The sequence below is a fragment of the Monodon monoceros genome, unplaced genomic scaffold (genome assembly GCF_005190385.1).
Source record: "Monodon monoceros isolate NGI ecotype Baffin Bay Population unplaced genomic scaffold, NGI_Narwhal_1 Super_Scaffold_20, whole genome shotgun sequence".
In the NCBI taxonomy this organism is placed as follows: domain Eukaryota; kingdom Metazoa; phylum Chordata; class Mammalia; order Artiodactyla; family Monodontidae; genus Monodon; species Monodon monoceros.
The window spans coordinates 107,519,742-107,530,384 of record NW_021703777.1 but is presented as its reverse complement, the minus strand read 5'-3'; the positions used below and the strand labels follow the sequence as shown (position 1 = coordinate 107,530,384).

The 10,643-nt window shown below is 43.2% G+C and overlaps 1 long non-coding RNA gene across 1 annotated transcript in view; it reads right to left on the bottom strand.

Annotated features, from left to right (window-relative positions):
- The window catches only part of LOC114902575, a 34,943-nt gene that overhangs the window by 1,459 nt on the left and 22,841 nt on the right, over positions 1 to 10,643 (bottom strand). The window lies entirely within an intron of this gene.

Below are 10,643 nucleotides of genomic sequence, written 5' to 3'. Positions count from 1 at the left end.
TCCAGAAAAACTTGGGCAGGCAGGTTTTTATAGCTGCCCCACTATGCTGCAATAGATTATCTTTCTATTGAAGATTTTCCACTGCATTCCAATTGCAGTTTGGTGAAAACATTCCTGGATTAAAAAAAAAATTTTTTTTAAACCAAATCTTCATACATAAATACATGCAATTTGATAAACAAGGTCTGAGCATCAACCCAAGTCTGCGTTTACAGTGAAAAACTTTCTAGTGAGAAATGCTCTATTCATAGAGCAAGAGGTTTTATCTGCACCTTCTAGTTTTGCTCATGAAAAAAGAGCCACTACTATATTCATATTCAATATCAGGCCAATGTACCAAGTTAAAACCATGTACCGAGGTGATTATTCCAGGTAACTTACTCCCATCCTTCTAACCATACTCCACTATAAAAATGAGGGGGCAGGGACAATACAGCTGTATATGTTGCTGAAGGGGAAAGAAAAAATTGAATATATCCCTCTCACTTCTCTCTACTAATGTAGCTCTGAGTCTAAAACTTTACTGAGTGGGGTTTCTGTAGAACTGAATGGAAGAACGCTTCTAGGAGACCCACAGAATTTTTTTTTTTAATCAGACATGGTATCTTTATCGTAAGATAAAAATTTACATAAGAATAACAAAGCACCTGGAGTCAACTACACTGGAGTAGAAAGTTCCAGAAGTCTGGCCTGGTTCCCAGACTGCTGGGTTACCTGGGAGAGACAAGCTCAGGTTGCTATCTTTATTATGAGAGAATAGCCTCTCCTCAGATATAACTAAGTCAGCTCCAGCACATTCTGAGGGTTTTGGTTTTTTTTTCCAGTTTGGTCAATGAATGAATCTTTAACACAGTTGTTGGATTGGCCACGTGCTGACTCAAGAGGGCTATTAGGAGAGTGGAGAAGGTCAAATAGACCACCTCCCAGAGTTCAGGAGTGCTTTGAGTGGTGTGTGCATGGTCCATGTCTGTCTCATAGACACTTATTTCCCCAAAAATGTTTCCATCCTGAAAAGTACAATTGTGTGAGAGTTTTATGATGAAAGTTTAGTGGTCCAATCTTTTTGTTTTCGATAATAAATATTTTGCTATCGATTTGGGATGGTAGTAGAGCCTATTTTCGTGCTGTGAGTCATTGTCTCCTGTAGCTTAACTTGTTCTTCTGTCCCTTTTCTATTTGTATACAAGACCCAATTCTTTGTGTCTCAGACCCCTCACCAACCAAAAGAGATTTTGCTAAGAACGCACCACAGGGTTTGGCCTGTGGTGCGTACTCATTAAAGTGAGAGCTGATAAAGCAACGATACTCTATTTTGTGCTGACAATCAGTGTGAAGTGTTAGGTCCCAGTCTTCCAATGAACCAAAGGCCTCTGTACGCTGGTACGCAATATTTAAGCAAAACAAGCATCAGTGCAGTTATAGTATTTTCTTGAATGCCAGTTGTAACACGCCAGTTATAAATATCCTCCAGTCATATGGCAGAACCCATAGCTAAAGAGACCAGTTAGGTACACCTGTACAGAGCATCAGAGAATATCCACAAACCTGTTGAATCACCAAGTTACCTGCTTCATCCTCAGACAATCTGAAAATTCAGGGCTAGCAGAAGGGGGAAAAATAAGCCCCAGATTTCCCTTCCTCCTGAATTACACTTTAAAAAAAGTGGGGACTTCCCTGGTAGCACAGTGGTTAAGACTCCACCTGCCAATGCAGGGGACACGGGTTCGAGCCCTGGTCCGGGAAGATCCCACATGCCGCGGAGCAACTAAGTCAGTGCGCCACAACTACTGAGCCTGTGCGCCTAGAGCCTGTGCTCCGCAACAAGAGAAGCCACTGCAATGAGAAGCCCACGCACCACAACTAGAGAAAGCCCGCCTACAGCAACAAAGACCCAACACAGCCATAAATAAATAAATAAAAAAAAAGTGAAACAAAAGTTATTCTAGCACTAAAGAGATAGACAGTGGGAACACACCCATGGCAGAGTTGAGGGGGATTAGGGAGATCTTAAGAATGGCATTTTGATTTTATGTTGAGCAGGCAAAAGTCTTGACATCAGACACACTTCACCAGAAATCCAAACCCCAAACTACATTGTAGTAAACATCTCCTAAAGCAACTGGTTAAATTAAAGAAACTGGTCCCATAAATCAGGGTCAAGCCGTATTTGCAACACATTTAAGCCAGGATTGCAAGGTCCTGACTCATGTTGGTATTGAAACGCTGTTATTTTCCCAATGCTTGGCGGCACTGGGGACTTTTCTCCCCAGTGGGCAGAATCTAGAATTCTCCAGAAGTAGCCCCATAATGCTGCCCAAGCCTGTCCGATTCAGGCAGGTCTGCTCTCTTGGCGTGTTCAGGCAGGAGGTTGCTTGCTGCAACCTTGAAAACCACCGGAAGATTCAGCCTCTTGGAGGCCCCAGCGCCTCTGTTCAGATAAAAGCCCGCCCATATAAGCCTCACAGAGCAAATCACAGCAATGCTGGAATTGTTATTTTCAAGTGCTTATTTCACGACATTAAAAGAAATATTTTTTTCTGGTATATTAAAAATAAAATCATAACTTTTGATGAAAACTAAACTATGTTTCTGGCTTCTTTTCTCTCTTGTTCTGGGCAATTCAAAGGGGGCGTCCAGGACACTAAGGGCTACTCAAAAATCTCACAAAGCCCATCCCACATTTGACTCCAATGTGTTCACGAAACACAGGTGAGTCCCTAAAACTCCTCAGTTCTCGAGCATAGCCCAGGAATGAGGTGGTCCCCAGATACTACTGATCAGAACCCCAAAGGTGTCTAGTGTGCCCATGGTGTTTCATGGGTGTAACACTTCACATGTTCTCCAGACCTGAGGGCGCATCAGAGCAGTCCTCATGGGGCAGATAGCCTAAGTTGGATCCCCACTTTACCGCTGAGGAAAATTTGTTCATTAGATCAAATGTCACAGAAGTAGAAGGAACGAGACGTGAACATAATCTCCTTAAATCCAATTTCACTGTAGCCATTCAAATTTTTTGAAAAGAAGTAGAGTATAAATGAATGAAATTCCGATGCTCAGCACTGAACTAGGAAGCACTTTGCCATGTCACTGGACAAAGTGTTTCAGGACAAAATGTGTGATGGGGCAAACAGGAAGCACAGCACCTCCCTCCTAGGAGGGCCCAGTACGTCACACACCTGCTGGCTACTAGCAAGGGGAATGCAACCATCTACTCCCTGCTCCTACAATTTGGCCTTCTTCTAGTGTTTTTGTACGTTCTATTGTATGTGTTTTAGGTTAAATGGCTCATGGCATTCTTTATGGTTTTCTCTACAGTGTGCACAACAGCAATGTCCCGACAGCATTTATATTTAAAACTAAGAACCTGTTATTCGTGAAGGTTCTCCACAGCTAAATTACTATGAACATGCCTGTCTCTTTCCACATCATCTCAGAATAAATTAAGACAGAACTTTCTATTTTATTTGTAAACCATTTAATGTATGTTCTTAACTCAGGGCAAAATGGGTTGGTGGGGAGAGGGAGACCCATACTGCACAGAAAGTTATTTTTATTAACTTCACCAAAAAAAAGAAGAGCAGAAGCAAACCTTAGGGGTGCTTCTCTTTTTGACAGGAGTCTCAGAACCCAATACAAACAACTGCACCATCAGGTAGCTTCTGACAGGAACACAGTCTCATATAATGCAAGCTTCAGAAATGAATACAGCATGCATTAAAACATACAAGCATTTTATATCACTGTCTAGCCAGCAAAAATGCTGTGCTTATGTCACTTCAAGACCACGAAATATGTTATAGCAGGCTTCCTAGGAATGAAAAAATAAGAATGGGATCAGAATACAATATCTCAGCAACATGACCACTCTTGGCTGTTGTTTCAAAATGAATGAAATTAATTGGAGCCATAGTGAGTATCCTAAATCAATGGTCAGCACAGTTAGAATAACTAAAAGGTCTCCCCACTGGTTGGTCTGTAGCTGATGAATCTCCAGCACTGGTAGGTCTGAGGCAAGGTCTCAGTTATTGCCAAACACCTGTCCTGAGACTAAATGGGGAGGCCCTGCTGAGAAGCAGTGGTGGCCATAGGGACTTCCATTGTTGGGGGAGGGGTGGGCTGCACAGAGGGACCCAACCCCCTCCCCCCAAAACTGGACACTCACACATGTACAGAATTTCGCACCCGCTCTCCGCCTCAGCCCGTGATGCCTGCAAACTTGTGTCACCATAAAGGACTCTAGGCAAGACAAGAAGCTCTGGATCAGATCAGATCAAATTCACTATCCCATTTTACCCTGTAACCTTTTACATTTTCTTCTACTTTTCATTCCTTTTCATCTATAGACTAGTTGAAAGACATAACCATTGGTAGTCCACCTTACTTATATATGCATTATAGAATACATATTTATACAGAAAAGATAACATACATACGCTCTCGGAAAACAACTTTGCAGCCTAAGGGTTAAAACATGTGGGCAGCCCCCTCCTGACACACCACTGCGACCTCACCTGAGATCTCACAGGATTCTGCAATCTTTGGTATTTTCAGCCCCTCAGGGCAAAAACCTTGTGTTACAGTCTGGGGTTTCATACACAGCTTCCTTTTCTATCGACTACACTAATTCCTTTCATACTAGAGGGAAAAACTGGCCCCCTGGGTGTTTCTCTGCTATGTTTTATTTATGAAAACTCCAGTGGGCGTTTCTTAAGGCAGCCAATATCTCTCTACAAAGAGAAGGCAAACAGTATTAGCTATTCCTGCATCCCGCCCAGCTCATAGCTCTATGTGAGTTACTATAAAATACCAGATCATTTTTGCAAAACGAGCACTTTGTCTCCTAATTAGAAGCAGTTCTGATTTTAACTTCGTTTTAGAATAATCAAATCAATACAACATAAATAAACCTACTGAGCTTCCAAATCGACTTAGGCGGCCATGCCAACTCATTTGTTCATTTCCACGTAACCCGAATTTCCCCCGGACCCACCAGCCTGTAGATGCAAATTGTTTGATGGTTTGTAGCTCCCACTGATGCAGGACCTCTGACTTCCTGCCAAGTCCCTTGCATCTAATTCTGGAAATTGCCAAGGGGTGTCTCACAGCCTCTATCAGGCATTTCTGTTATGTGGTCACTCCCACCCCACCTCCCTGCCATCCGTACCCGGCCCAGCTGCCATTTCATCTCTCCACTGGGCCTTGAAATCTCTAGGCCTGGCCAGGTTTAGCAGTTCTCAGCAGGCATCCACCACCCCTCAGAGAGGTAGGGTGCCCTCTGCTTTGCAGTGGGGCAAGAATGCCTCTTTCCCTTGGTTAGATGTGCTGTGTGAGAAAATCTACTTAGGAGCCAGACATGCATCCAGGAACCAAGGGATGGATTGGAGAAACGGCCATCACACTACATCAGAATGTCCATTTCCTCTGCTGCATGGGGCAAAGCTTGCCCCCAGGTTGAGCTCATTGGACCTCGTTTCTCCTTTTACTTGGATAAGTATTGCCCCTGGAAGGTCCTCAGCCCCACTATAAATGGACTCCTGTGACCACCACATCTGCTCCCCCGACTTGCCCTGACACATCTGAGCTTAGCAGAGGACACAGGTGGAGTCGCTTTTCTAGAAGTGCCCCAGGTCTCCTTCTGAAGCCCCATTATCTGTCCCCACCACAGGTCCAGACATATCTGAGACACACTTAAATTCAGCCCAGGCAGCCTGCCACACACATAAATAAATAATGAAATGCAAACATACTTAAAACAAGTGCTTTCTTTTCTAGTGAAAATCAGCTTTTGAATTAAACAGGCAAAATGCAGAAAGTCACAATAACTTCTTAGGTTTTCTCTGTTTATGCCTGACTCGTGGCCTTCCCATGTGCCCGTTTTGTCTGCCTGGAAAGTAGAGGTTAGGACACTCATGTTGAGTTCTCATAGCCCTGTGCTTTTCTACCTCGTGTGGCTTATCACCACGGTAAATAAATAATTAGTTATTTGTGGACTGCTGAAAAATCTGTCTTCAACAGATTACAAGCTTTATAGGACAAAGAGTCAAGTTCTCCTGTTCTCCCTGGCAACTTCACGGCCTGGGAGAGGGCTAAATGTTTGTTGAAAGGATGAAAAAAATATGATGTTAGAGCCTGTTTACATCTTCATTTTTCTTTTTGTCACATAAAAATTGTTTATCAAGAAAAGTCCTTATTACATCTGAAAAGCTATTTTAGTTCTTATCAAAATGTCCCACATTTACATATATATGTATATTTTTAAAAAGAATGTTCAGTTTTTTTCTGTATTTTGAACTGCTCCTTAGAGCTTAATTCTTAAGGAATTTTACTGAGCCTAACCACCCATTAAACTTTTTATTAAGAGAACTTTTAAACATATATAAAACAGAGAGAATAATATAATAAGCTCCCATATTCTCAGCACCTAGATTTTTAACATTTATTAACTTCTGCTACATCTACCATATTGGTTTTAAAGCAAATCCTGGATGTTATGACATTTCATTCTTAAATATTTCAAGAAGCATTGCTTTTTAAAACAAAGGCATTACTCTTACATAACCACAGCATTGATATTGTGATACTTAGTAAAATTAGTAATAATTTCTTATTACCACCTAATATCCCAGCCTTTTTAAAAATTTCCCTGCCTGCCCAAAACGTCTTTGTTCAGAGAGCACCTCCTTGCTTTTTTTTTTTTCATGCTGAGTGATTTATTAAAGAATCAGGGTCAATGGTCCTAGGAAATTGTTAGATTTTTCTGATTGTTAGCTGCGGTATCATTTAACTTATTCATCTGTCCCTTGTATTGCCTATCATTGAGAAGTCAGATCTTAAAGTTTGATTAGATTCAAGCTATTTTTTGGCAAGTATATTTTAGGTGGTACTGTGTATGTCATATTGCTTCTCAAAGGAGGCATGAAACGCCTGTGTGTCCCACTTTTAGGGAGGCTGAGATTGACAAGGGGCTCAAATGGCAATCCACCCTTGATAATGTCCACTTTCCCCCTTATACTATGGGCTAGTACTTTGACATCTTTCAAATATCCAGTTCCCTCTAAACTTTCACCTAATCCTTTTGGCATCCATTTTGATAACAGTTGCCTGAATCATCTATTCCATTGGGGGATAAAAAAATTGAGATTTTATAATTTTGTTATTTTTTCCACATTTATTAACCAAAATTTTTTTGCTTAAAAAAAAAATCACTCCTTAAAATTCAACATCCATTCATGATAAAAACTTTTACTAAAGTGGGTATAGAGGGAACATCTCGACATATCAAAAGCTATTTATGACAAACCCACAGCCAACATAATACTCAACAGTGAAAAGCTAAAAGCCTTCCAACTAAAATCTGGAACAAGACAAGGATGCCCACTCTCACCACTTCTATTCAACAGAGTATTGGAAGTCCTAGCCTCAGCAATCAAAGAAGAAATAAAAGGTATCCAAATTGGAAGGGAAGAGAGCTATCAAGATGGCAGAAGAGTAGGATGTAGAGCTTACCTCCTCTCAGAAACACACCTACACGTGGAACGATTCACACAGAACATCTACTGAACACAGGCAGAAGACCTCAGACTTCCGAAAGGGCAAGAAAACCACCACATAACCAGGCAGGACAAAAGAAAAAGGAGAGAAAGGAATCAGGACAGGACCTGTGTCCCAGGGAGGGAGCTCTAAAGGAGAAAAGGTTCCTCCACCCTGGAATGTACCCTCACTGGCAGGGAGATCAGCCTGGATGGAAAGGGAGCTTTGGAGCCTTGGAGGAGAACACAACAAACAGTTTGAAAAAGGCAAAACAGAGTGACCTGCACAGATGGTGGGTACTGCCATCCTGTGCTCCCCAGCCTGAGACGCTTGTCCGCCAGTGTGGGCAAGGGCTGGGTGCTGAAGCTTAGGTTTCAGGAGTCAGACCCGGGGGGAGGACCAGGGATGGCTGCACAGAGACAGCCTGAAGGGGCTGGAGTATGACAACTGAGTGTGTCTGTGGAAGAAGACTGGGCCCGCCGGAGAGGCAAGGTGCCACTGTTGGAGCGCATACGAGGAGAGGGTGGGCCAACCATAGGACCTTCCTTCCCCCTGCGCATGCTCTCAGGGAACAGGACACTGCCTACAGGAGCTCCAGGGGCGCACATGAGCTGCTGCTGCCATCCTGGGTTCCAGAGGTAGGCACAGGCCACCGCCTTTGAGAGACTCCTGAGCAGGCACCAGTTGCTGCCCTCACCACCTGAGGAGCATGCACAGGCTGCTGCCACCACCACTGAACGACCAATTGCTGACCCCATCCAGCACAGGCCCCCTGAGCACGTGCAGGCCACCACACCTGCACACTCCCTATCAACGGAATAACAGCCAGCACACACTGAGGAAAGAGGCAGCAAGCTTCCAAACGAAAAGCAGGCTTCTCGCCAAAAGTATGAAACCCACACAAGTTATGGAGGGATGCTCGCATATATAGTCTTCCAAGACTACAGTAGATAATTATTTCTCCTAAACTCACAGAGTAAGAGAAATACGAGTAAAATGAAGAAGCAGAGGAGCCACTCCCAGTTAAAAGACCAAGAGAATTCCCCTGAAGGAACAAACAATGAAACAGACCTCTTCAGTCTAATAGACAGAGTTCAAAAAGGAGGTAATGAGGCAAGGAACCAAGACGGCAGAGTAGAAGGACGTGCTCTCACTCCATGCGAGAACACCAGAATCACAACCAGCTGCTGGATAATCATTGACAGGAAGACACTGGAACTCACCAAAAAAGATACCCCACATCCAAAGACAAAGGAGAAGCCACAGTGAGATGGTAGGAGGGGCACAATCACAGTAAAATCAAATCCCATAACTGGTGGGTGGGTGACTCACAGACTGGAGAACATTTATACCACAGAAGTCCACTCACTGGAGTGAAGGTTCTGAGCCCCAAGTCAGGCTTGCCAACCTGGGGGTCTGGCAACGGGAGGAGGAATTCCGAGAGAATCAGCCTTGAAGCCTAGTGGGAATTGATTGCAGGACGTTGACAGAACTGAGGGAAACAGAGATTCCACTCTTGGAGGGCACACACAAAGTAGTGTGCACGTCGGGACCCAGGAGAAGGAGCAGTGACCCCAGGGGAGACTGAACCAGGAGGGTCTCCTGCAGAGGCGGGGGTTGGCTCTGTTTCACCGTGGGGACAAGGACACTGGCAGCAGAAGTTCTGGGAATTACTCCTTGGCATGAGCCCTCCCAGAGTCTGTCATTAGCCCCACCAAAGAGCCCAGGTAGGCTCCAGTGTTGGGTTACCGCAGGCCAAACAACCAACAGAGAGGGAACCCAGCCCCACCCATCAACAGCCAAGTGGATTAAAGTTTTACTGAGCTCTGCCCACCAGAGCAACAGTCAGCTCTACCCACGACCCGTCCCTCCCATCAAGCCTCTTAGATAGTCCCATCCACCAGAGGGCAGACAGCAGAAGCAAGAAGAACTACAATCCTGCAGCCTGTGGAACAAAAGCCACATTCACAGAAAGATACACAAGATGAAAAGGCAGAGGGCTATATACCAGATGAAGGAACAAGATAAAACCACAGAAAAACAACTAAATGAAGTGGAGATAGGCAACCTTCCAGAAAAAGAATTCAGAATAATGATAGTGAAGATGATCCAGGACCTTGGAAAAAGAATGGAGGCAAAGATCGAGAAGATGCAACAAATGTTTAACAAAGACCTAGAAGAATTAAAGAACTAACAAACAGAGAAGAACAATACAATAACTGAAAATGAAACTACTGAAAATGAAATGAAAACTGAAATGAAAACTACACTAGAAGGAATCAATAGCAGAATAACTGAGGCAGATCAGATAAGTGACCTGGAAGACAGAATGGTGGAATTCACTGCTGTGGAACAGACTAAAGAAAAAAGAATGAAAAGAAATGAAGACAAAAAATAAAAAAAAGAAATGAAGACAGCCTAAGAGACCTCTGGGACAACATTAAATGCAGCAACATTCGCATTATAGGGGACCCAGAAGGAGAAGAGAGAGAGAAAGTACCAGAGAAAATGTTTGAAGAGATTATAGTTGAAAATGTCCCTAACATGAGAAAAGAAACAGCCACCCAAGTGCAGGAAGCGCAGTGAGTCCCATACAGGATAAACCCAATGAGAAACATGCCGAGACACATACTAATCAAATTGGCAAAAATTAAAGACAATGAAAAATTACTGAAATCAGCAAGGGAAATACGACAAATATCATACAAGGGAACTCCCATAAGGTTAACAGCTGATTTCTCAGCAGAAACTCTACAAGCCAGAAGGCACTGGCATGATATACTTAAACTGATGAAAGGGAAGAACATACAACAAAGATTACTCTACCCACCAAGGATCACATTCAGATCCGAATGGAGAAATCAAAAGCTTTACAGACAAGCAAAAGCTAAGAGAATTCAGCACCACCAAACCAGCTCTACAACAAATGCTAAAGGAACTTCTCTAAGTGGGAAACACAAGAGAAGGAAAGGACCTACAAAAACAAACTCAAAGCAATTAAGAAATGGTCACAGGAACATACATATCAATAATTACCTTAAACGTGAATGGATTAAATGCTCCAACCAAAAGACACAGGCTTGCTGAATGGATACAAAAATAAGACCCATATA